This window comes from Anolis carolinensis, chromosome 1 (genome assembly GCF_035594765.1).
Source record: "Anolis carolinensis isolate JA03-04 chromosome 1, rAnoCar3.1.pri, whole genome shotgun sequence".
NCBI lineage: Eukaryota > Metazoa > Chordata > Lepidosauria > Squamata > Dactyloidae > Anolis > Anolis carolinensis.
The window spans coordinates 161,656,220-161,683,324 of NC_085841.1; the positions used below are offsets into that span (position 1 = coordinate 161,656,220).

Consider the following 27,105-nt stretch of genomic DNA (forward strand, 5'->3'; position numbering starts at 1 on the left):
GTAGATACAGGAATGGATCCCATCTCCCAAACCCATTGGCTTAGCCTTACTGCCTCTACATTGTGGAGAGGTGGTATCATAATGGTCTTCTCACACCTTCCCTTTGTGATGCTGTATGGCCATGTAAATTGACAATGGAGGCATCTGTTATATTAAGGGACCTATTAACACTGGTAAGCTTCACAACTACCATTTTCAAGACCACATGATCCAATGAACAGAACAAAGTCTGAGAAAATCAGAATTCACCTTGAAATCCTTAGTATTAGTGAGTATATCATGCTGAGAATGATTTATTGTTGTTGTATAGTAACAAAACTCCTGAAATATGGTGCTCATGATTCCCAGTCAACACAGTCCAGGTTGGATGGGCTGTGTCCCTTATATAAAGGACTTTTAGATATTTTCCCCAAATTCTGGAATACCTGCATTAAAATGTATTTACATAATGAGATATCTAGGAGATGGATCCCAAGTCAAAACACTGGATTTTTAATTTTCACTTTATGCACATATCCTGAGAGTAATTTTAAACACAATATTTTGAATAATTATGTTCAAGAAGCAAAGTTAGTGTACACTGAATGAGCAGAAAGCAAAAGTGTTGTTATCTCAGCCACTCATGTAGACAATTTCAGATTTTGGCATGTTTCGAATTTCAAAATTTGGGATAAGGAATGCTCAACCTATGTTCCGGGCTTATAAATAATATGCAGTATATCATTCTTCCATACAATTTGTTTGCAAAAAGCCATACATCTATCCATGTGAGAAGAATGGCTTTGTGGAGATTTCAGGTATGAATATATGCTCTTTAAACTTCCTGACTGATTGTAAATTGGGGTCAAGTTTGGCTAAATATTGACTGAAATGTAGTAGTGTTGTCGAAGGCTTTCATGGCCGGGATCACAGGGTTGTTGTATGTCTTTCGGGCTGTGTGGCCATGTTCCAGAAGCATTCTGGAATGCTTCTGGAACATGGCCACACAGCCCGAAAGACATACAACAACCCTGAAATGTATTAGTGTTTAAAGAAATCCAGGACCTGATTCAGTAAGCTGATCCATGCAAACTCCAGCTGCGCCCAAATAGAATCCAGTTGAATTTAAACATTTGTTTTAGAATGTTGAGACAAAGGCACACGATCCCTTATTTTGGAAACAGATCATAAACTTCAATCATGTGGACATTCTTGGAAATCACAGCATGGGTTTGAGAGGATGAGGTGTGTGTGAGAGAGAGACCCCTGAAAGCTCTGTTCATAGCTTTCCTATATGTTAGAACTGTGACGTTACTTAGCAACATTTCCCATACTTCCCTCCCTCTTCACTTTTAAAATGCTTGTTAATTGAAGGAATAGGAAGGTACTTTTTAGTCTACAATCTCTAGAGAATTGTTAACAACCATAGAAAACCTTCAACCCTTCTTTTTAACAACTTTCTTTTAAACCACTTATAAAGTAAAATTTCAGAACATGAATTCTATATTTTCACTGATTTTTAAATTGACTTTCCTCCCAGGGTGACTTTGGTATTTATGCTATTTACTGTCCTGTGCATTCAACTCACTTCCAACTTATAGTGACCCTACCATAGGGTTTTCTTGTCAAGATTTCTTCACAAGAGGTTTCAACATGATAGATTCATCTTAAAGTCACTATAAGTTAGAAACAACTTGAAGGCACATAACAAAAACAACAATGCCAACCCCAATTCCAGGATCCCATTGGTTGTTGCTACACCAGTAAAAGTGGAATAATAGAGCTATAATTTAGGCCCCTTCTACACTGCCAAATAATCCAGATTATCAAAGCAGATAATCCACATTAATATAAAAATAATATAAAACTTTATTTATATCCCGTCCTATCTCCCCAAGTGGACTTGGATATTAAGACAAAGATACTGAAAGTAATACATTCTGCAGTTTTCTAGATTGTACTACGAATAGAGGAGACAACTATTCTGTGCTATCCAGCTTTCTAGCAGGAAAAGTAAAGTTGCCATTGCATACCCTGTCCTGAACCTTAGTTTCAAACATATCTGTTGATGATGTAAAAGTGCTCCAAACTGCCTCCTACTAAAAATATATATATTCTAATTTCCCCTAATCGAAGAGTTGGGAAGAATGACAATGCCATGTTCTCCTTCAAAGAAATGCAGTTCCAGAAAAGGTGCATCTACACCTGTGGGTCCCCACATGTTTTGGCCTTCAACTCCCAGAAATCCTAACAACTGTTAAACTGGCTGGGATTTCTGGGAATTGTAGACCAAAATACCTGGGGACCTACAGGTGAGAACCACTGGTCTACACTGTAGAATGAATGCAGTTTGACATCACTTTGACTACAATGGCTCAATGGTATGGAATTATAGGCATTTTGCAAGGATTTTAGCCTTTGTCAAAGAGTGCTGCTGCCTCACCAAACTACAGATCCCAGGATTTCATACCATTTGAGTTATGGTAAAGTGTTGTCAAACATTTTCAAGCAGTGGATGTTGGAATCCATGAATGCAGAATGTGTGGATGCAGTGGGTCAATTGTATGGCATCTCTAAATGATAACTGCACTAATACAATCCTGTACACATATGCACTTCGTATGCCTATTTCCCCCCGTTAAAACTTTATTCATGTTCTTTTGCATTTGTTTTTCTAAGTATTGTTACTGTGGACTGGGTGAGAAGGTATATACAAATGTTGCCAGAACAATTTCTTCAAGATGTTGTTCCTTTACTTCAAAAGTGTCTGAGAAGAGAGTCAGTGCTTCATAAAACCTTCTGGGTATGATTTTGCTTAAAGGTTGATTGTTTCATAGCCACCCCCCCCCCCAAAGAAAGCAAGGATCAAAACCATGAATCATAGTCCATGCTTGGACCCAGCTGTGGAACAGAGTTTCCCATAGGAATATTCTCATGTCTGCTCTGGCTGCTCGCTGGCCTTGCCTATAGTGGAAATAGTCAGCCCAGAAAAAGAAACATACACTAATAACTGGCTTGTGATATGGTTGTCAGCAAGAAAGCAGAATGTAACTGCAGATGTACAACACATCTAAACCTTGAGTAAAAAGTCCCACACATATTTTCCAAGATACTGTACCTCTTTCATCACTTATATAATCTTTGATGCTGCTTATGTTTGGAGTGATCCATTTAACTATCTCTGGGGGATAATCCATTAATTATTTCTGACCAGAGACATTTTGTAATGATTTAAGAGTAGTGGAATTGATGGTTGGGCTTGTTCTCCTTGTGAATTTGTCTCCATTTGCTGTCGGGCTCAGCCACCTTCTTAGAAGAGGAGAGGCCAAAGGTGAACTGTGTATCTCTGTTTAAATTCTCAAAGATGGCAGTTTATTTATACCCGCAGCTCTCATTCTGCTTTTGTTTCCTGTCCCTTCTGCTCAAGAGTTTTTCCAGCAAATAAAGATGACACCTAAAGAGGGCAGATCATATTTGGCTTCTAAATTCAAGGTAATGAAATAGTTGGAACCATCTGAACAAAGCTGGCCGAAGGTGGTTCTTTGGCCCCATCTACACTGGACATGAGAGAAGCCTCCCACAAGGATGGTAAAAACATCAAAACATCCGGGCGTCCCCTGGGCAACGTCCTTGCAGATGGCCAATTCTCTCACTCCAGAAGCAACTTCGGTTGCTCCTGACACGAAAAAAAAAAAATCTACACTGCCATATAATGCAGTTTGGAACTACATTAAATAGCAGCATAGATGGGATGCAAAACCGGGATGGGGACATGCAAGTCATGGGTCATATGAGGACCCAATCCTTGTTTGGACCCTAAACCTCCAGGACACCCATGGGTCCCCCATGTTTCCATTTAACTTTTTGTTGGAAGGGGATAGTTACGCTGTCTTATACAGCTGTAAGTTTCCCAGCAGAAGAAGAATGGACCTTTTCTTGTTCAATGAAAATGTGTGCTTTTCGGTCAAGCTTGTACAGGGTTCTGCTTCTGGTGTCATTTTGCATACAGAGGCAGATGCCAATGAGTGTGCAAGAATGCATGTATTGATGCATAGAGATATACATTCAATTACATATTTGAATGTTTGTTCAGTTGCAGAACTTATATTCAACACAAAGATTGTAAAGCACAATTACTGTTTTTTTTAAAAAAATGTTACGATGTATATGACAATGTGGGCCTGTGATAAACACCACAATACTAATTCCTATCCCTATACTCACAGATCTGTGGCTGGATGTATTGTCCATGTAGTTTTCTGAAGTTCCTCTTTAATGGCTCATGAAGAATTGATTTTTTAAAAGATTAATAATTAATTCCCTCTTATTACAATTATAGAATACTTCTCCCACAACATTGGCATGCAATGCTTTCTTTCCTGAACTGAGGTTAGAATTAAGTTCATTTCAGTTGGATCCCAGGCTACATCATCAAGCAGGTTTTTCCCAAGTATATGTGGGCAGGTGTCCAGACAAACTCGGACACACTGACCACTACCTTATTTTATGAAGGACCCTCCCAGGCAGGCCCCAAAATGTAGCTCCTGCCAGAGATGTCCAAACAAGGCCTCGGGTAAAATCGAATTAATTCAGAATAACCACGGTTATTCCGAATTAATTAAATACTCCATTAGTCCCAGGCCTTCCTGAAAGGCCTGGGTCTAATGGGTATTGGGACTGTGGGGACTCACTACCCTGGGGTCAGTCCCCACAGCCATCTCACACTTGGAGCCCAAAAGTGCAAGATGGCATCCACCCTCTCTCTCGAAGCCCCCCAAACTAGCCTTAAACATTTTAAAAATTACTGGGCTGCCGATAAACTGATTTGGGGTTTGTCTAGAAGTGCCCAGAGTTTGCTATGAGAACCTGGCTATTTTTGGTCACATCTGTTAATGTCAGAATGGAGCACCTGAGGAATTGGTTCTCAACCTGTGGGTCTCCAGATGTTTTGGCCTTCAGCTCTCAGAAATCCTAACAGCTGGTAAATTGGCTGGGATTTCTGGGAGTTGTAGGCCAAAACATCTGGGGACCCACAGGTTGAGAACCATCAGAAGAAGCTTCCACAACTGCCAGATGATAGAATGGAGTGGCCAGTGAGGAGGAACAGGGGCAATACAAGGACAAGCCATCTTCTTCCCTTGTGCTGATCAGCGCAGGGGAAGAGTGATGGTGATGGTGTCTGTCGACAGGAGAAGTGGACTGAAATAGCCATCCCACATCTTTACTGCATTGATACCTGTCTTTCCTCCACTTTCTCCTACTTTTCTCTGTTGGGTAACATCTGATGCCTGATGATAGGTTTAGGGCTCTTTTTCCATGAGCTACAGAAACAGCGGATTCCCACTGGAAGTGCTCTGATATAATATGATCATTTTCGTGGGACTTCCACGGCGCTCCATTTCTGACACACATGACATGGGGCCCTAAACCTATGAGATAAAGTCCTAAGTCAAGAAAACCTGGAATTCCCATCAAAAGTCCCTTTGGATCATGGAGACAGACAACCGTGGATTTGTATTGAGTCTGGATTTTCTTCTCAGTATAGAAATACATCCTGTACCTCAAACGGAACCCTCAAAATAAGGTAAAAGTGGAAGGGATAAATTGAAATACCACAGAGACATTTGATAATCTTCCCTTCTTTTCAGAGCAATACACACAAAATATCAATTAGCACAAGTTATACGCAAAGTTTTTTCATAATTTAAGATTTTTTTCAATTCAGTTATGATTTCATATTATTAAGAGAATTACAGTCAAGATTGGAGTCTGTGGGTGACAAATTTTTAGTTTCAAGTTGCAACATCCTTTGCTTCTTTCATAGTAAGGTTACAAAGAAGGAAAAAAGATTGGATGGACATGTAAGAGAATCAGCCTTTGACCATTGCAATGGAAAGAAAGACCTGTAATGGTGCCATAGTAGCCTCTTGTCAGTAGAACCCTACATAAACAGCATTCCCGGTTTTTGATTATTCAAATGCCTTGGATGTCTCCCAGGCCATGCAAATAGATGCAGTTGAGCTGTATTTATTTTCTTTGGCAAATCCTCAAATATGAATAATATCCACAGTTCCCTCATCTTTGCTTCTCATCAGCATGGAAACTTTATAAAATTGGAGCAGAATTTTTGTTTTACATGGCTGAAGCATGCTAAATATGCAAGCCAAACAGAGGTTAGAAATGACGAACTTCACTTTTATAGCCCGGTACATATTGGTATCAATCTATTCCAACTAGAGTAGAACCTCTGAAACAATGACACTCACATAATTGTCTATTTTAGCATGTAGTTATGATCAGCAATTAACCATTAACCTAAAACCATTAACCATTAACCTAAAAAATAGATTTTTTTTCTTTCAGTCTACAAGCTAACCAAACTCAAAATTAAGGGATCAAAATTCTAACCAGAACATAATGAAGCCAATACGGCTTCATGATGCTAAGGTTTATGATGCCACTTGAAAAGAAAAATGCTACAAAATATGTATTGTTTTTTAAAAAAAATCTGAACAGAAAGAATGGATACAAATGCCAAAGCAGGTTTTTGTTACAACAAAAAAATTACATCCTGAAGCACAAGCAGTATGGAACAAATTTGATTACCAGTGATGATCAAATTGAAGCTGAGCTTGTTTTGAGCAGAACTGGGCAAAATTTGGACATTATAATATTAGATCAGTGTTGGCAGCTGTGTGATGTGCAATCATTTTTCAATTAGGCCAAGTTACTATTTTATTATATTATATACTATGGTACTTTGTTCAAATAATTCCAAAAGAAATTAATTAATGAAATACAGCCAAATTTGTTGACTTTGATTTGCTTCTGAAATTTTTATTTAACACTATGCCCATAATTACAGTGCAATCTGTATATCTAGGGGGATATTTTCCTAGACCGCGAAACATGAAATTACAGATGATGTTAACCCTATTGAAATAACAGGGTCCAGTGTGAGCATGCCATAGAACCACACTGGAGGATGTTGAAAATACCTAGAGATAATTTTTGAGGTGGGGGAAGACATAGGTAAGTGAAACCTTAGGTATATGCCCCAAGGATATTAGGGGCTGGGGGTTATACTATATCTGGGAAGTACACTCAATGACTGAAATACAAAATACAGCTGAAGGTCTCCTATGAGTAGTAGGAATGCTGTGCTTGTTGATGGAATGATCAGAGATGTCTGAAATGTGCTAGCCGGGAAGTGTTGTGATGCATAGGGCACTTTTCCCCTTTCTTGTTCATGCTTCCCCAGGTGAGTTTCCCACCTCAGTAGGGAGATGCCTGGGGTAAAAATGGAGCTGGGGGGATTTTCCATTTCAGCTTTAAGTCAATAATTTTTACCAATATAGGTTGGTGAAGGCTTTCATGGCTGGAATCACTGGGTTGCTGTGAGTTTTCTGGGCTGTATGACCATTGCCCACACCAGATGTTTTTCAGCATTTGGATTCTCTCAGATTTTGGAATACCTGTATTTGTATATACATAGAGAATGTAGTATTGAAGGAAAGGGTGTTAGTCACACATCCAGTGCCCCCTGAGTCTCCTCAAAGGCTACTTCACCACTGCCAGACACCTAGCACAGAAAAGAGAAGAGGAAGGAGGAAGAACAACTTTGCTTACATAAGGTCCCTGAAAAAAGCAGACTTTCCAAATGCTTCCTTGGCAGTTAGCACACTTTTGTCCTATAGGATTTGAAAGAGAGAACTGGCTTCATCTCACTGATCAACACAGCCGGATCATGAATACCAGAGTGAAGGAAGGATTCTGAGGGCAAAAGGAAAAGGTGAGTGATAGGGGCCCAAGGGCTGCAACTGCAGGGTTAACTTTGTGAGGGGTGGAAACAAGTGGAAACCAGCTTCTGAAATGTTGCATGAGGCTAAATGTGGCACATTATCTGAAGAGAGAGGGAGAAGGGCACAAATCAAGGAGGGATGGAAGTAAGCCTGAGGTATTCCAAGAACAATCTATTCCAATGAGGAGTTGGCTTTGGACTCCTAAACTGTAAGCAAACACACACAGAGACCATCTGTTGGTCAGGAGATTGAGGGCTGCTGAATTATAGGGTGTCTAATTGGAGGCTTTATTTGTTTCTCTTATATAATTGTAATCTATTATTGTAAACTACTTTAGTGACCCTCTGATCAAAAGGTGGGGTATGCATCAATAAGACGGACCACCATCCATAAAACTGTGATGCCCATTTAAAGTTCTCATGAAACTAGAACATGAGAATAATGTATACATAATGAGATTATCTCTTAAACATTATGGGGTGGCAGTGGTGATAGCTCTGATGTCAATGAGTAAATGAGTTTACTCTGGGTTTTAGTCTTAACTTTGAAGGAGCTATTCAAAGTGTTGGAGTTTACACCTAAATAAGATGAATACATCGAATATCTCCTTTCAAGTTCAGATTAAAGCTTGGGGCAGATTCATTTCTCCACAGGCATTAGAGGCAAGTGCTTTCACTGATAACAAAGGTACAACAGTATTGTCTTTCAGAAAGGAATGTAACATCTAGAAATTTTTCCTTCTAGTTTATCAAGTAATGCTTAATTATTACTCCTAAATCATTCATTTTAGGGGCCTTACTCTGATTGTTAGCCCCATTTAGAATAGATGTAATGCATCAACAGGAACTGGATAAATCAACAATTATGATTTGATTTATCTATTCCAATTAGCTTGAACACATAGGGTTAGATCTGAAGTCATGTGAAGAGACTTAAGATTTTATGGTAAGAGGCAGGCAAACTGGCATTGCAGCTGGACCTTTGCTGTGGTTCCTATTTCATGATCTCCCTACCAGTCTGCTCTCTCTCTGCCCCCATGATTCTCTTGTCCCTCAGTATTGGCAGGAGAAAATGTGACAATAGGTTCCAGTCCTGCAATACTCCATCTGTGGCAGAAGGTTCCCTATTCTGCAGTTTTAATTGTGTTTTATTTGGACTGCTATGTCATTATCTGAGATCTTCCAGGGAGGCCCTTCTCTCACCTCCATCTCAGGCGCAGTTGGAGGGGACGAGGGAGAGGGCCTTCTCGGTGGTGGCCCCTTGCTCTGGAATTCCCTCCCCAGGGAGATCAGACTGGCACCTTCCCTGTCTGCCTTTCGTAAGGACCTTAAATCATGGTTGTTCCAATGTGCTTTTGAATGAATAGTCCATTTAGATACCCAACTTGTTTACAATCATGGCACTTTATCCTTGTCCCTCATCCTTGTTGGTTGTTAATATTTTAATAAGACTTCTCCCTGCCTCTCCCTGATCATTACTATATTATCCCCGAGCCTCGCTCAGAGTCCCGCACAAGCTCACCCCTGCACATATTGCACTTATCCCTAGGTTTTAAGTCACTGATATGTTTTTATGTTGTTCTATGTTGTTTTATGCTGTATTTATACTATATTGTTATATTGTTTTTAATAGTGCTTTACATGAAAATTGGGGTGGGGGGTTGTACAGCTTTCAGATAAAAACTATTTGATGAGCTTACTTGATCTGATTCTAGAAACAGATGGGTCATCTCAAGCTAATTCCAGGAGAAAATTATGTTTTTGCTTGTGAACCATCACCTCATCTGAAATCAGAAAACAACACCAGAAGGGGCTTTCTATGCTTGGCAATATTTCACATGGAAAATGTAAGGTGTAGCCAGGCTTACACATGCCCATTCTAAGACTGCTGGATGTGGTTTTGAACACTTTGGAATGCAGTACAGAGTTCAATCCATTTGTCTGTCTGCTATTAGGATGAGTGGCTGGACACCATCTGTGATCCCATTAAGGTTGTGGGTGTGTAGACATGTTTCAGTGCAATCAAGAGAACAAGCTGAAGTCACAACAAAGAATGCTTGAAGAATTTAATCTTTGTGAATTCCCATTCAGCTTGCCCTTATCTGCTCTTCTTGTCTCTCTCATGAATGGGTGAAATAGAATTCAGTTGCCTTTCATGATTCACAAAAAAATAATAATTCTGGAAACATTCTTTGCTCAGAAGCGAAGCCAAGTGCATTTTAAAAGTTGGATCATAAAAGCACCTATGTAAAGGAATTGGCTTTTTGAAAAGTGAAAATATTTGGCACTTTCTTTTCTGGTTGTAGGCTAGGCTCAAGTGAAGGGGTTCCAAAGCAAGTAGCAAGATTTGGAAGTCATAAACAATTCAGACTGTGTTTCACAATGCTTGAGATGGAGCTACAAATGTCTTCTGGATGAGGTTTTCTCCTATTTAGGTTTATATATTTCTGTGCTGCTAACTAGCCTAAGCATTCTGGGTGGTTTAAAAAATAAAGCTAAAAATCATACAATATAAAACCATAATAATGTAGCTATCCCTCTCTTCCAGTTTAGGCTGTCAAAACAATAAAGAAAAAGTAAACAAACAAACAAAAACCAAACCAGTAGCTGCTCAAAATCTTCTAATTAGTCTGGATGATAGTAGTATTCAGAGTAGCCCATGATTTTAATGTAAGCGGTTTATTTTGAACTTTAAATTATTTATCCAAACTCTTGGATCGGACATGAGTTTCTTGGGAAACTCTCTTGAAGTCCAGATGAAAACTCAGAACAGATTTACCATCCCACTGATGCAGAAGCTGTGATTTGTTACTGAATTATCCAGTTTTCATTGTATAAAAATTTGTTTAATCTTCCACTGCTCTTTGACTTCTGTATATTTGCATCTACTACTTGCTTGTTTGTTTTCACTTTATGATTCTTTTGAAGTAAACTGTTGTTGTGCATGAAAATGCATGCACATTGAACTACAATGTGTTTTATTGCTTTGATAAAATGATAACATTGATCTTCTGGAATTTGTTATTTGTTATTCTCTAAAACCAGAATAATCTGAATTTCCAAAACTTGAATTCATAGAAATTCACCAAAACCTGAAATCCTAAGTATACAGAATAGGGACGGAAGTCTAATTGAGTTCAGTTGGACTTGATCCTGAGTAATGTGTCAGCTTATGAAGGATTCATTTCACTTGGTCTTTGTGTAGCTATGAAATGTTGTTGAATCAGGTTAAATTATGCACCTGTTAAATGATAGATTATGCAAAGCTCCAATGTGTTTAGGATTAAATCAGCCTTGTTATTAATTTGGTCTCTTTTGTTTCATTTCAGGAAAGCTCTTTTAATCTCCTTTTTATGTAGATTGTCTGTCAAGTGAAATCTTCACAATGATGACAAAAAAAGTAGACAGAGGGCTACAAAACTTCTCTCAGGACAGATGGTGAGAGCTGAACTGTAATGCATTTGTTATTGATCTCAAGCAATGGGGAGAAGGGATTAGAACTGTGTACAAAAATGTGGAACTGTGAAAATCCTACAGGAGGCAAATGGGGCAAGGTGGGGGATTCCAGAACCATTTGGGTCTCTTGCTAGCTGAGCAAACCATTCCAGACCTAGGATCAGACATGGGGAGACATCTCATAGATGTAGCTATTCTGCTTCATATCCCAGTCCATGTCCTGGTTGGGCAGGATCAAATAAGGTATATTAAATCTGGGGGGAAAGCACACAGATTATCAGCAATTTACCAGATAGTGATTAGGGAGACTCTATGTTCTCATTCAATGGAGTGAATAAAGGCTGTGAAGTCTGACCACAACTTTGCTAAGGTTCTTCTGCTGGAGGTCCAATAGAAAACATATTCAAACATGTGCAAATTAGTCAGTAGTTGATAAGACTTTACTGAAGCTTCAACATTTATAAATTGAAATAAGATATTATAAATGTGAAAGTTATACATCTAATATTCTATTTATTTCTCTAATAAATGTTATGGGGGCATTTTAGGCTGTGTCTATATGGGCCAAATAAAGCAGACACATCTTACAACTGCTAGGGGAGTCCTCAGGATGTATGGCAGTTTTTGCAGCAGAATCAGTGCTTCAAATCATTCATCCAGAAGAAGGGAAACCAGAATTTTTGGGTTTTGAGGTATGGATAGGTAGATCTGGACCAACCCATTGTCCACATATCCAAGAGATCCTCTGCTATGTTGCTAGCTAGATGCCGCTCCTCAGCAGAGCCTTGCTGCTGGTGTCACTTCTGCTGATCACATGTCTGGGCACCTTCTTGTGTCTGCATCAGAAGCAATGTCACCAGCAAGGCTCTTTCTGGGAAAAGCTTATGGCTAGTCAAACAGTGGCAATGGTAGATCCAATGTACTTTCAGCCCATCCATCTGTATGGAAACGTTAAGGTTCCAGGTATGCTTCCATACTGCATCCATGCAGTTCTGGAACATATTACTCTGGATTCTTTGTGTAGATATAGATGCAGCCATAGAATTTTTAAATTTCTTCTTAACGGCTCTGGGTGCTATATAGTGTCATTGCTTAAATGTACAAGAACAATACATCTGCCAGGATTATGCCAACTAGCACCAACCAGCAGAACTACAACAAAGTGAATGGTGAGAGGTCATGTGACAAATAAGGGCAAATTAAGTTAAAGTCAAAAATATGATGAGGGCAAATGATGATGACCTCAACGAATAGTGAATTCATAATTTTATAAGGAAATCCAGGGGTGGGGGTAGGACTGTTAAAGGAATACTTCTTTCTGATAATACAAAATATTTCTTGAAAAACAGTAAATAGTTTATCCTCAATTTTTTGACTTGAATACAATTTCAGGAATTAGGGATTGAAAGAATATTTGGAATACTAGATAAATAGTTGAATATTGTGTTTCCTGAATGCTGAAAACCCCTGTTGAACACAATCCATGTGGCATTTGTTGACAGAATAACACAGAGAGCTGGCTGACAATAGTTGGAAGCATAGCCTAAATCCAATTACTAAGCCCAGTTAGAACAGACACATTGAACCATGGGATTTAGATAAGTGTTGATTTATTGTTTATAATTGATATAAGATCTAGTTGGTACTTCCAACCAGATTTCTACTGGTTGGCCCAACCAGCCAAGTACTATCTAGACTGGCAGACCCTTTCATCTTCTATTCTTTAGCATTTTAGGCAGTCTTCTGTCCCAGACATATGCTACCTTATCTTTTACACACAAGATGCTCAACTCTGAACTTGGGTCCTTCTCTTAGCAAAAGATATACTATTCACACTGAGTGATATCAACTCCTTAAAAATTGTAGACCCTTAGCTTTAATTTGACTTATGCCCATTTATCCGTACAGCAAGATCGCATGTCAAAGTAATGTAACCACAGAGATGGATCTAAATTGGTGAAAATTGCAGACTGTAGCCCTCAAAATCATTTCTAGCTCTGTGCTGGTTTCTCCAGGCTCAATTTGGTTTAGAGCAGTGGTTATCAAACTTTGGTCCTCCAGATGTTTTGGACTTCAATTCCCAGAATTCCTGACTGTTAGTCAAGTTAGTGTGGCTTCTGGGAATTGAAGTCCAAAACATCTCGAGGACTAAAGTTGGTGAACCACTTAATTAGAGATGCATTCCCCTTCAAAGACCTTTTTGAAACAGGCTTTAGAGAACAGAAAAAACTGCCGGAGTGATTCAAGCACCTGAAATGGCAGAAAGAAAGCTTCTCTGTGAGAAGTCAAGGCAACAGTGGTCTCTAGAACATTTACATCACTATATCTTCTACTTCTGAAGGATAGTCTGGGAAATCAATCTATCAGTCAATTCAAAGGCTGTTTATAAATGAGAAATAATTACCCAAGCACAAATTATTCCAGTATGAAGATAAATTAAGCCCCAAAGGAACAGCCAGAAACAGAGCATTCATAAAGATAGGAAAAGATCTCTCTCTATGATAAAGATGTTTGACCTCATTTACTAAATCCCATGAAATGGAGTGATTTCATAAAGTTTTCAATATTATGTTTCAATGTTTCAAAATTCCCAACAACCAGGAATGGGTTTATTTCCAGTCTACGTTGCTTTCACATATTTTTGCCCACAAATCAATTCCACTCTTTTTCCATTTGAAAAAGATCCACTTGATAATTCATGCTAAAATATGTGTTTATTAAACAGAGTTTTATATTTATTTTCTCTCAAAATATGCATTTGAAACATTTTTGCCCTCAAAACGCACATGGCAGGGAGTATTTTCTCTCAAAATAGACATTTTAAAATCTGGACTAGTCTCCTTTCATTTTGATTTGTGGATTTTGCCAAAGTTGGGAACATTCTGGCCTAACCCCCAAAGTAAAGAGGGAAATCATAACAAAGGCCTTGTGATTTTTTCTTTGCTTCATCTTTAAAATATTATCTTTCCTTTCTTTTCTGTTTTGTCCTTCCCCTCTCCTCCCCATTCCCCTCTCCCTTTCCTTTCCTTTCCTTTCCTTTCCCCTTTTCCTTTTCCCTTTCATTTCTTTCTTTCCCTTTCCTTTTTCCTTTCCCTGCCCCTTTCTCTCCTTCCTTCCCTCCTTCCCTCCTTTCTTGTTGCAAGCTTTCTTCCTTCACAGAGTACCTTTTAAAAGTAAGTCAGCAGCAATCTTTGGAATGTTTCATGACATCAGAATATTCAGCGAGTGATTGGGAAACTAAGCAGTGATCCACACACTGAGATGTTGCACAACTTGCTGTGTTCCAGAATTTGCAAAACTTGAATTCTTAAAGCATCATCAACAATGATGCTGAGGATCATAGTGGGAAGAGAAATATCTACTGTAGATCTTAAAATGAATGCATTAAAAGAAGGCAAAAGAGGGGTCACATAATTATCTTGAGATAATTGCTATATTGAAAAAAATGGGTTGATGGGTCCTAGAGACAGGGGAATAAAGTTCCCTTTGAGGTAAAGAAAGGCAGGGTAGAAATGTCAGGAGAGCACAAACTTCAGTGAGGAAACACTATAAGGAAAAGTGAAACAAAGCTAGTTGCTATTAAAATTAAGAGCCTGGGAAAGCTATTTTTAGATAGGGAGAGTTTCCACAATATGTAAGGAGAGGTGACTTGAACATGCTGACTGGAGTATTATGAAAACTTGGTTGGATCAATTTTGACACAAACACACAGATACCTTTTTTGACATCTTGACATAGGCCTTTATCACAAGAACTCACAATTCCACTACTGCATTACAATTGATAGCAACTACATACTGTGTTGAGCAGCTTCAATACCACACTTCTCTTCATCAGCATATTTGCACCAATTTGTCGCTTCTGGTTGTTTTTAACTTTGTTTGCGTTTGTGTTTTCAAATACATTACAACATGTACCCTCGGTTCACTTCTGACACGATAAATAAATATCAATTTGTCAATTAGTCATCTCACTATTGTACTTCTGCTCAACTTCATAAGCCTGCTTTTCCGCACTACTGATATTACTTAATTTTTAATCATTATTTTATTTTAGCACAATTCCAGCATTTAAAAACAAGAAAGCAAGTATAAATATAAAATATTATGGTAAACAGCTAGCTTTGGAATAGTTTTGTGTGTGTATATCAGGAGCAACTTGAGAAACTGCAAGCCGATTCTGGTGTGAGAGAATTGGCCATCTGCAAGGACGTTGCCAAGAGGATGCCAGGATGTTTTGATTCTTTTTTTTACCATCGTTGTGAGAAGACTTCTCTCATGTCCCTGCATGGGGGGCTGGAGCTGATAGAAGAAGCTCATCCGAGCTCTCTCCAGGTTGGATTCGAACCGGCAACCTTCAGGTCAGCAGCCCAACGTTCAAGCCATCAGTCCTGCTGGCACAAGAGTTTAACCCACTGTGCCACCAGGGGCTCCTTTGGAATAGTGAAGGGGAAGGGAAGGGGAAAAAAAGAAAGATAATTGATGCCACTTTACTGCCTGTATGCCAACATAGAAGTAGAAGGGACCTAGTACACCAAAGCAGGTGGTGGAAACATTGCAGGAAGAGGAGCTACTGATGGTCAAAATAATAATAATAATAATAATAATAATAATAATAATAATAATAATAAATACCCCACTTTACCTCTCGAAGGAGATTCAAGGTGATGGTTCAGCTGCAGTGCTAGTTTGCCTGCCTCTTGAAATAAAGTCCTTAATGCTAAAACCTTCTTTGTGGACCAATAGAGTTTATAGTGAAATGAGCAGCAATGATGTGACATCATTGCATCATTGTCAATTCTTTTGTCACAGTTTATGTGAGAAAAAACAGCAAAAACATTTTCATAACCTTCTATGCTCCAGAAGAGATAGTCAGGGAAATCACAATAAGCATTGTTAATCCATGTTTAAAAATATTCAAGAGCAAACTATTAAACTGCTAAAGTGTGTATATTGCATTGGAGGAATAAAATTGCTGGTTTTGTTCCCTGGCATGTAAAGAACTATGGTTTAATTTCTTTAGGCGACATAGCTCTCATGCCCCTTGGAGAGTCATCTCGATTCTGGGCTTGAACAAGAAAAATGTCAGCCCTAGAGAATTCTCCCTCGAGAATCATTTATTTATATACCCTGCCATGTAGGTTTATAAGCAGAACTGAGGAATGCACGGAAATGTGCTAGGAAATACAAAACCATTCTTAGCTGGAGTACATTTAAGGATATTTCTGTTTCTATATCAAATCATGTGCTAGAAAAACAGCCAACAAACTTGGAATTTCTTCATTACTTGAGGGAATACAAATAGCATTCCATTGTTTCCCCCTCCTTCCCAAAACTCCAGCAGAAGTTAGAAGGTTAGTTTAAAAAGTAATTAGATGCAGTTGTAGTTATAGCTCTGAGGCATTTCAAATTAGTTACCAAATATTATTACAATTTTTTACATTTAGAATTTTTCAGATTTTAAAGAATAAATCTGTATTTTTCACAAAAGTAAATAAAATAAATTATAATGTGTATCTATCTACACTATAGTTTGAAACCACATTAACTACCAATGTTGTATGGTATGGAATCATGAGAGTTGTAGTTTTACAAGGTCTATAGCCTCCTCTGATCCCATACTGAACTGCACATCCCAGGATTCCATAGCATGGAGCTATAGCAGTTAAGGTGGTGTTGAACCGCATTAATTCTACAGCGCAAAGCCAACAATTGTCATTTTAAAAAATCTGCAATCTACTAGTCTTGATACAGAACACATCCTTCTTTGGTCTGCCTAAGCACTGTATGAGCACCTACAACTCAGGCTGTATTCTCTTGGGTAGATCCATCCTTAATAAACCTCATAGTTTTGTCTATCTTTTCTCTAGTGGTGAGGCTCAAGACCATGTTCAAACCATAGCAGCCAATCTACTAGAGCAGAGCTTTCCAAACATTTCATGTTGGTGGCACATATTTTAGATATGTATCATTTCACGACACAGTCATTCACTTTTCTTAGCAAACTGGAGGTTTAAACCAACTCTTTTTATAAGAGATACAAACACATACATAATTGTAATAACAATGATAAAACATACCTTATCTTATTTTATTTATTTTGTATCAAAAGCATTGCATACATTAGTATAAAATTGTTAAAAATAGAAGGAGCACAAGTGGCTAAATATCTTTTGATCAGAATTGGGCAACAGTGACCGCACTGTTTGTAGCCTCAAACAATTCTTCCTCTGTGCATGAGGCAGGACAAGCATACAGATGCGGAGTTGTCTGGTCTGCTCCATAGTCACACAAGGTGGAGGATTCTTCTAGGTAGTGCCATTTTGCCAGGTTGTCTTTTGATCTGCCAACTCCACTTCTGAGTCTGTTCAGGGACTTCCAAGTTGCCCATTCTTGGTTTGTCCCTGGAGGCAGACCCGGGGGGGGGGGGAGGCATCTAATTGGGATTTCCTGGTTTAGCTGCCCAGAGGGGTACTCTTCCTGTTCCTGGGGGAACGTTAAGAGGAGTGGTGGTCCTTATGAAGCTTTTCCTTGATTTGAGTCTACTGGGAGGAGGCGGATAGCCATGCAGTGGATGGCTTTCACAGTGTTCAACCTTATTGCTCTCACAGTTAGCAGCTATTTCCCATCGCCCATCGGGGGGGGGGGAGGGGGGAGAACAATGCTAGCTAGCTTGTAGAGTTTATCAACAGGTGTAAGTTTAAGACACCCATTTTTATTAAATATCAATGAAAGGTTTTCATGAGATATGGTTCAAAAGCATTTGCTTTTAAACCGTATCTCATGAAAACCTTTCATTTATATTTTTAAAAAATATATACTTTTTTTGCCTACTTTACATAGAGGTCTGTCATTATATTCATGTGACACACTTACACACTGCAGGCGACACACTAAAGTGTCATGACACACAGTTTGGAAAACTCTGTACTAGAGGGTTAGACATTTAGAGGTGCCATAGCATAAGACTTCCTTTCCCTAGTTTACATACTACTAACTTCCAGAGGCAAAGGGTACACTTACATTGCAGAATTAATGCAGTTTCACACTAATTTAACTGCTATAGCCCAGTTCAATGGAATCACAGGAGTTGTAGTTTATTGAGGCACTAACCTTTTTTGACAGAGAAGGTTAAAGACCTTGTAGAACTGTAACTCCTATAATTCTATAGTATTGAGCCATGGCAGTTATAGTGGTGTCAAACTGCATTAAGTCTACAGTATAGATGCACCCAAAGTGGCTCAGAGAAGAGATGCTCTTGAGACTATTTTCATGCATGTTTATGAGCCAGAAGGTCATATTTAGATATCTCATTGAATTCATATGTTTAACTCTGAATGCAACAAATGAAGAAGACTTTTGGATTTATCCAGGGCTTTTTTATATTGTGTGTATATACCTTTATATATCTAGCCTTTTGTTCTGAAAGATCTCACGAACTCACTGGCTTTTGAATTTCTTGTTTTCATTATCACTTTGAATCTGACAGTTGTATACAAAATCTTTAAAGTAAAATATGAGGTGATAAACAAGATATGAATAAATAATATCAAAACAGATATTAGGCCGAAGTGTACTAGTGCCAAAAAAAGATAATATTTAAACCTTAAAGAATAGCATTGAATGCCATCTTAGAATAAGAAACTGATATGGAGGAAAGGAACTTTTCCAGGTAAACAACCTATCTCCTTGTATCCCTGGCATAGTGGCACCTTGTTGGAAAATGCATTCCATCTGTAATAATCAGAAGGGGAACTCCAAAGTTCATCTTCACACCTTGCCCCCAAATATTTGGGGAACATACTTTCTGTATTCGCTAACACCAAAACTATATGAGTGCACTGCTTATTGACTGTAGAGTCAATCATTATTAAAAGGAATTTGGAGACCCTAATGGAAACATTCCCAGTTAGGGAGACAAAACTGATTAAATCATTATCTGTATGTCTGTTCAGAAAGAACACATTTGGATTACCTCACTTATGTAAAATTATATGTACAGATTGACTTCATTATTTGCTAGGTCAGATCTAATTGATTTCAGTAGATTTTTCATGATAAGAAGAAAGATTTTCTGCAATGTCCTTTTGACACAGAAACCTAGGCTGTCTTCCTGCAGTGAATGAGATATTTTGGAACATTAAATATCAGGAAAATGGTTGTGGTCTGACATGACTGTTTTATGCCCATGAAACTATGTTCTACCTCATCCCCAAAGGCTCAAGCCCACAGGGATCTGTATTATGTTAAGACATAGTAGCTACAGAAGATGTTAATGCTGGATGCATTCTGTCCATTGCCTCCTCAATTGCCTCATCAATAACAACAACAACAACAACAACAACAACAACAACAACAACAACCTTATAATATGCCACCATCTCCCCAAAGGGACTCGGGGCAGCTTACATAAGGACCAAGCCCAGTATGAACAAAAATTACAATGTAAAACACAAAACATATAACAAATAAACAATGTAATTAAACAATTTAAAACCGGAAAAGTAAAAACATCATAAAAACACACCAACCGACAACACAAGTAGTATTTGGAAAAAGTGGGCATGTTCCAATTTGAGAGAGCAGGACAAGGGCTTGTGCAAAACGAAGACTATAAGGCTGTGGCTGGGAGTAAAATGCTGAAAAACAAATGCTAATATCCACAGTTTGGAAGAGCACGGTTCTTCTCAATATGCCTTCTTTTTCTCTCCTACTTTCTGGAACTCCACTTGATGGTCTCACAAATCCTGGAAATAGCAATTTCTGATTCCCAAAAACACAGTGGGCAACGAGTTTATTACATTTTAGATTCTTCACACAGAACACTGTTCTATCTATAATGATAAGTTCTTCATGCTGTAACATTATGTCCACCTGACAGTCATTCCTGATCTAAACTTCCTACCATAGTGGAGTTGCCTGCTCAACTATGGATTGTAATAAACTTCTAGGAGCAGTGACATTACTCAAGATTCTGTAACAAAAAGAATTGGATTGTGTTGTGGAATAAAACTCTCTAAGCAGTTTAGCCATATTCCTTGCAGATATGTTTGTTTATTTATTTAGATTGCCCTAAATAAAGAGATATGCTTGCTATCTTGAACTTAAGGGAGAAGCTCCATGAATATATTTTTAATCAAAGTGTACACCAGGATAGGCAGGCTATTAATAATTCCAAATTTTCCCACTGATTCAGACTGCACAAACTTGACCATGATAGGGCGATCTACCTGACTAGGCTCACATTTCCAAAACTTAGGCAAGCCTTCACAGCCCTTCGTTTTCAAAGTATGCCCACAGCGGTGATTGATGGTAGATACATGGGCACCCTCTGGCTCTTCATTTATGTGTTTGTGGGAGCCCAGAAATTGAAGATTTGCCCCGCTATTTGTTTTCCTGCCCTCTGTATTCTGAGCCAAGAACTAAAATCCTGGGGCCTATTCTTTATCACCTTCAAAACAATACTGTGTCAGAAAATATTTTCTATCTTTTGGCTGACACTAACCCTGTGGTCACTCACAAGGTGTCTCTTTTTGCCCTGGCAGCACAGAAAATTCAGGTAAGACTGATTTCTGAAATTGCAGTTGACTGTGCTGGGGATGCTTTTAACTAATAGTGACTGCTTATATCCAAGGTGTTCCCTGCTTAAGTTTTAATAATACTGTATTTTAATGGTGTATCTCTCCTTTGAGATATGTAGGATTTTAATGATTTACATAGGATTTTAATTGTGTAAAAAAAGGTAAAGGTTTCCCTTGACGTTAAGTCCAGTCATGTCTGACTCTGGGGGTTGGTGCTCATTTCCATTTCTAAGCCGAAGAGCCGGCATTGTCCGTAGACACCTCCAAGGTCATGTGGCTGGCATGACTTCATGGAGCTCCCTTACCTTCCCGTCGGAGCAGTACCTATTGATCTATTCACATTGGCATGTTTTTGAACGGCTAGGTTGGCAGAAGCTAGAGCTGACAGTGGGCGCTCACTCCGCTCCCGGGATTTGAACCTGGGACCTTTCAGTCTGCAAGTTCAGCAGCTCAGTGCTTTAACACACTTCGCCACCGGGGCGAATTTTACTTTTTATATTTATTTAATAATTTGTTTTTCATGTATTTATTTGTTTGCCTTATATGTGAAAGACCTATGGTCTAAGCATCGAACAAAACGAATTTAGATTGCTCAGTTTGCTCTCACTTTCAATTGGCTTCAATTGCTTCAGTAATAAAATCACTTGGATAAATCTGACTAACTATAGCAGGAGTCTCCCTAAGATCTGCGGGCTGGATGCTCTAAGTCTGGGTTTCATAAGTCTGAAACGACTTGGAGGCATACAACTACCATAATCCTAATTCAACCTCATCAACCAAAAGCAGGCCCACACTTCCTATTGAAATACAATGGAAATTATTAAAGATTCAATGATAAAATGGTCTAGGAATGTGGGCAGACCGATAACTATAGATGAATGGAATATTATATAGAATAAAAAGATTAAATTATGCTACTCCACAGATTTAAAGGAAAATTGGCTAAAAACAATACACAGGTGGTATATGACACCCAAAAAATTAGGATTTATGTATAAGTATAGAGATAATAAATGCTGGCTTTGCAGAGATCAGGTTGGATCATATTTCCACATGTGGTGGAATTGTAAAGTAATTAAAAAGTATTGGAGAACAATCCACATGGAATGCAAAAAAATTTGAAAAATAGAATTTGATTGTAGACCAGAATATTATTTATTAGGATTATATAATTTTAAAGAAGGGGGAGACACGATATCACAGAAAGAAAAAGATAATAAGGAGAAAATCTATACTTATGTTGTAACTGCAGCTAGAATAGTACTAGAGAGAAATTGGAAAGGTAGGGAAAACCCTACTAAAGAACTGTGGTTGGAGAAGTTAATGGAGATTAAAAATATGGACAGATTGACTTTTTTGATTAAAAAAGCTACCGGGATACCTATGAGAGAAACGAACTGGTCACTTTTTGAAGAATACCTTCAAGAAACTTTGAAATGAAGAAATTACGTCAACTATTGATAGAAGTTAGAAGATTAGAAGTTGACCTAACCTAATAATAATAATAATAATAATAATAATAATAATATCAAAGCTGCACAATTCATAAAGAATAAATTATTTTTTAAAGATTACCATAAATGTTTCTTGCAAGTGGATTACTGGCAAGAAAATGAGCATCAAGGCTGATTTCGAGACCGCTCACAGAACGCTCACTCTTTGATGTCAGGAGACATCTGGCCATTCTCATCCTATGTTTAAATAAGTGCCTTTACCCATTTCTATGCTAATTAGGAGCTTTGAATATATTTGCTATCCAACTCCATTTCTACATACTTTAAACACATTTGAAAGATGGAGTCTCACGGAGAATGGCCGGAAGTAGTTTAGTGTCCCATGATGGGTTTTTAAAGTGTGTAGAAATTGGGGGATCCTACATCTGATGAGGTCCTGAGTCTATCTCATTATTTAAGGAAGCTAAACTTTATTAAGAGTAATATTTTTCAATAGAAAGCTAAGGCTGTCACATTCTAACTTACTAAGGTAAAGGTAAAGGTTTCCCCTGACGTTAAGTCCAGTCATGTTCAACTCTGGAAGTTAGTGCTCATCTCCATTTCTAAGCCGAAGAGATGGCATTGTCCATAGACACCTCCAAGGTCATGTGGCCGGCATGACTGCATGGAGTGCCGTTACCTTCCTCCCGGAGCAGTACCTATTGATTTGCATGTTTTCAAACTGCTAGGTTAGCAGAAGCTGGAGCTAACAGCAGGTGCTCACTCTGCTCTCTGGATTTGAACTTGTGACCTTTTGGTCTGCAAGTTCAGCAGCTCAGTGTTTTAATGTGCTGCACTATTGGGGGCTCCACTCTAATTTACTAGCTAGGCTGAAAAGAGAGGGAGCCATGGCTGACCTCTGCTTTTGAAGCAAAGGCAAGATATCTTCTTCTGCCTAGATTATCTACAGAAATTTAAGAAGAAGCAGAAAATGTGATGCCAGTAATTCCAATGTCAAAAGGAAGCTCAGTAGAAAAAAAAGTGACATTCCCTCTTGTTTAAAATTCAAGAAATCTGAATATATGATGACTCCTCCTGTGGGCCATGGGCTGATGAATTGTACTTTCATTATAAAGAAGGAAAAATCAGACAGAGCTTGTTAAATATTACTTTTTTTAACAGAATGTCCCTGTCGGCATCATCGCTGGCCTCTGCTAGCCATTCTGACTGTATAAAAATAGCTTCCTGCACAAAAAAATGTTGTTTTGAGTGGGAAAACGATATGTTTTTTTGTGCAAATTGATTTTTTAAGTCACCAAATATGAAAAACTTCAGAACTACCATCCTATAGTTGATAATTTTTGATAGGTGTCACAGGACTTTATCACACAAGGCAAACTAGCATTGCAGCCAAACACTTCATGTCACTGTGTGCATCCTGCTGCCAGTTTGCCTCCCTCCCATGACTCTCTTGTCCCTAGCTAATAATGGGTAAAACCCATCAATTGCTCCCAATCCTGCAAAATTTCTATCATCTACCTTGGTGTGATGAGTCCTTTCTACTTCTGTACTGGCATGCCAGCAATAACTTTACAGCATGGGTGGCATTCTCTTCCAGTCTCCCTCTGTCTCACTATCCTCAAGGTGGCTGCTTTCATTGTATTTTGGACATATCATTGCCCCCCCCCCCCCTTTTGAAAAAGGAATTTCAGAATATCATCATCATCATCATCATCATCATCATCATCATACAATAAAAAAACAATAAAGACTAAAGAACCACAGTCGTGCAAGAAAGTGGGGTTACAAGGATGTATAGGAAAGTGGGGCTACAGGGATGTGCAAAGTACGATCATAGAACTACCTATCAGCAAATTGATACAACGGTGTTACTAAAAAGAAGTATGATACTGAATGTGCTGAAGAAGTCCATATGCTATGTCAATAGAACTCCCTGCCACCATCAGTGCAGCTTTACTGTTGGAGCTCCTCCACCCTCTCCCATGCCCTGTGAGAACAGACTCCAGGATTTTTTTGCACCAAGCACTGTTACCAATAGATCAGGAAAAATGTGGCTCCTTACTTCCACATTTATTGCTTTCATGGCAAATGAAACCACACTAAAATAGAAAGCTGTTCTGCTGTTCCTTCCACCTATCTTTTGATATGACCAAAGTGGAGCAGACAGATGTGGGGCAAGTTATAGGCGAAGAGACTGATGCTTCAGGCAGCAGTAGATGGGTATGTACTGGATGTTTCCAAAGTTTCTTGAAGAGATTGAGAGGTGGGAGGGAGGAAGGATAATCCTTTGCTTTAAGGCTGAGGACCTTCTCACCTCCTCTGAATTTTTTGCAGAATGTTAATCTTATAAAGGGACCTGTTGGCCAGGTAGATGGGATTGATGGGATTGAAGTACAACAACATCTGGAGATGGCCATAGTATGAGGGCTATCCACAATGTAGGTTATGTTTTGGATTTTAAAAAGGACATTTACCATATGCAGCTGAAAGACACATCCCAATATTACAATCTCAGGTAATCCCCACTGAAATCTAGGCACGTCTCATATAGATAAATGAGTTTGAAAAGGTCTGCCCCAGTAAATTTGCCGCCTCTCTCCTCTGTTTCCAACAATGGGGGTGTGGCTGGCAGCGCGGTGTTTTGGCTACGCTGCAGGAAGGGAGAAGGGGGAAGGGCTGAGGACACAAGCGGGGAATTTACTGGAGCAATACTTTTCAAACTCATTTATCTATATGAGACGTGCCTACATTTCAATGGGGATTACATGAGATTGTAGTTTTGGGATATGTCTTTCAGCTGCATATGGTAAATGATTTCTCCTATACTTTGTCCTTTTTAAAATCCAAAACGTAACCTACTTTGTGGATAGCCCTCGTATTTCCACATCGCTGCCCTGTGTGATGTTTTTCAGATCAACATTACTGTTCACTCGTCCAAAAAATACTTTCGCAGTCAGGTATAGTAAGATATGAGAACTATAGGTGCTTTATCTAACATGAGGGAAAGTCATTTATAGAGGACAATTTGTAAAGCTCTGAAGTATCTCCACCAGAATTTGTTACACCCCTCTGTTTTCATTTCTCTGTCCAATTCACATTACTGTGAAACTAAAAGAAAGTTTAAAAATAAATAAATTTGGAGACACTTTATGTATCTGCCACATCACATTTAGTGGAATCTTAAGCTTCCATGAATATCTTGAGTTAAAGAAAAGGGCTAATTGTGTATTCTTGGCAAGATGGTTTTATGGATTGTGATTTATTTATAGAGAACAACGTGGAATTGGCAAAGTGGCAAGCTCTTGATGGCATCTGGCCTACTGGAATGCTGAGAAAAAGAGCTCATTCTCTCTCTGTTTCTGTTTCATCCTTCCACATGCAGGAGTCCAGTTGGCATGTACATCACAGCATCAGAGATAACTGTGGATGAGATGCCAGGGAGCTGCCTACAATCGTAGCCACTGATCTTGACATGCATTACAACCCCATGCATTTGTACCAACATCTGAGTCTGAATGGCACGTACCTGCAACTGAGCATTAACTCAGTACATCATTCTGAGTGTATTCACAATTCAGTTTTATTATGTCTGCAATGTATCACCATTCCTTTCCTCACTACTACAAAAACTATTTTTTCTTGTGAGGGATGTTACAGCGTATGCATTTATATGCTTTCTTTGACCTTGTTTGTCTTTATGATGTTAATTGTTTTTAGCAACAACAATGAAAATATTTGTGGTCACAAAACAAAATAAATTGGATTTCAAATCCTTTCGATGGGGGTATTTACTTAGTTTCATTATCAAACCAATCAAAATGTTGACAGAAGGGAAAATGTTGTTCTTTCTCCCTGGCTCTGCAGCCAAGTTAGAGGTTTAAAGTGACTTGAATGTAATGTAGGGTCAATCGCAAATGAGGATTTCAATAGATGTATGCCATCCTTTGCTCCCACAGGTTCAAACAGGTGTAACATCAATAGGACCACCACCATTCCCTGGACTTTGAGAGAAGGGTCTTTAATTGGATGCTGTGTTCAGGGTCAACAACAAAGTGCCTAAGGGGAGAAAAAACTACTTCCATGAGCATTTCTTGTCTTTGAACACTGCCTTTTGAAGTTAAAGGTGGTGACATCCTCAAAGACCAGAGTCCTAGTGCTTTCATGAACATTGACTTAGGCTGGCTCTCAATGTGCATTTTCTACAAGTAACACAGGTGGGATCTTGTGAAGAACTATTGCCACCTGCAATCAAAATTAAATGTTTGGCTGCTGAAACAGGACCTAAAAGATGGAAGACTAATTGCAATACTGGGTGATAAAGTTATTAGCAATTAGGCTTCTTCTGTCCTACAAAACTCCCAAAACATGTTTGGGAAGTGGTTCTACCACTCATGGAAGATTATGGAACCATTTGAGCTTCTCTCTAAGTGCGACTAAATGCAGTCCTTAACACTCAAAGTTGCAAGTATTCCTAATTGCAAATGGTTGTGCAATAGGGAACATACAGTACACTTTAGGTTCCAGACTGGGCAATGGCTGGTGCAGAAGTGCAAGCTAGCACAACTACATGGGTATATATTTATAGAATGCTAAATAGGATCTTGGCTCCAGTGACAGAAATTGATATGATTTACTGAATACATGCGCTGGAGAAGTTTACAGTATATAAATGTCATGAAGGCAAATGGTTGCAGAGGACAGCATATGGTAAACGAATAGCTATATAAGAGAACAGTGGATGGGTAGGTGGATCGAGTGAATCAAAAGCAAGTAAACTTTGACCAAGTAGACTGGAGAATTGTGATGACTCATGGGCCATGTAGTCCCGTTCCTGG

At 38.7% G+C, this 27,105-nt stretch overlaps 1 long non-coding RNA gene across 2 annotated transcripts; it reads left to right on the top strand.

Annotated features, from left to right (window-relative positions):
* The first annotated feature begins 48 nt into the window (after nt 1-48).
* Nucleotides 49-26,453, top strand: LOC134292521 (uncharacterized). Of its 2 annotated transcripts, XR_009999764.1 has the most exons (4): nt 49-268; nt 7,677-7,771; nt 11,110-11,218; nt 25,653-26,453. It is a non-coding gene; the product is annotated as an uncharacterized LOC134292521 (long non-coding RNA). The 2 variants fall into 2 exon arrangements; XR_009999763.1 differs by lacking the exon at nt 11,110-11,218 and having other exon boundaries at nt 67-268.
* The last annotated feature ends 652 nt before the right edge of the window (nt 26,454-27,105 follow it).